Source organism: Tamandua tetradactyla, chromosome 25 (assembly GCF_023851605.1).
Source record: "Tamandua tetradactyla isolate mTamTet1 chromosome 25, mTamTet1.pri, whole genome shotgun sequence".
Lineage (NCBI taxonomy): Eukaryota > Metazoa > Chordata > Mammalia > Pilosa > Myrmecophagidae > Tamandua > Tamandua tetradactyla.
In genome coordinates this window covers 44,952,851-44,954,126 of record NC_135351.1, presented here as the reverse complement: position 1 = coordinate 44,954,126, position 1,276 = coordinate 44,952,851, and positions in this window count along the sequence as shown.

The following is a 1,276-nucleotide window of genomic DNA, read 5'->3' as shown; positions in this document are numbered from 1 at the left end:
TCATCTCCATCAGGATGGGTCTTAATACTATCACTGCAGTCCTTGATAAGCAGAATGAGAAGACAGAGAGCGAATGACACAGAGGGAGTGCCAGAAGCTGAACTTCAGTGGAATCCAGGGAAGAACAAAGGGTTCAGGAGACCCTGTTATTTGTTTTGACGTGTGACAAACTGAGGACCAAAGTTTGCCCACAGCGAGCCCAGAACGACACAATCTTCAGGGAGGAAGTATCAACTTGATGATGCCTTCATTTGAACTTTCTCTTAGTCTCAACAACATGAGCAAATAAATTCCCACTGTTTAGATTGACCCATTTCATGTATTTGCTTGAGAGGCCTAGGAAATTAAAATGGGTAGAGGCTGGAAGATTTGTGGGGTACTTGATAGAAAAAGCCTAGATTGTTTTGAAGAGACTATTGGTGGAAATATGGATGGTGCTGAAGTTATTTCTGGTGAGGCCCCAGACAGAAATGATGAACATGTCATTGAAACTGGAGGAAAGATGATCCTTGTTTAAAAGTGGCAGAGAAAAGAAAGTGACAGAGAACTTGGTGAAGTTGAGTTCTGGTGTCAGATGGAAGTCACAACTTGAAAATGATGAACCTGGATGTTTAACTGAGGAAATTTCCAAGATCAGTGTGGAAAGTGAAGTCTGGTTTCTACTTGAGCTTCTAGTAAATTATGAGAGGAAAGGGATAGGCTGAAGAGTCAACTTCTAAGCACAAAGGAACCAGAAATTGATAGTTTGCACCCCTGTGGATGACATGCAAAACCCTGAAAAGTTTTTTGCTGAATTTGTTTGAGCAGAACCACTGTCAGCCTGGACCAAGAAGATCAAAAACGGGGAAATTGAAGGGAGAATCACTTCAAGGGAAGGACCATGGAAGCCGAGGCCTGGACCAAAAAGATATTCTCAGGCCAAGAGAGTGGGTCTAACATGTGTGTGAAAAGGGCAGGTCTGTCCCCGTGCTTGGAAAGGGCAGGTCCTCACCCCACAGTTCAAGGAGAGTACTGCCACCCAATGCTCAGCGAGGGTGGGGTCAGTGAGTGTCTTGGGTTTTGTGGAGAGCTTAGCCGCCATCCTGATGCTTAGAGAAGTTGGAGCCTTCACGCCAGTGTTCAAGAACAGCATGGCCACTGCGTAAGCACATGGAAGGGGTGGAACTTCCACTCCACCAGCCTCAGAGGACAAAACTATAGATGACAAAGCTACAGATGACTGTCAGATCTTGAAATCCAACAGGTTGTCCTGCTGGGTTTCAAAAATTGTTTGGGA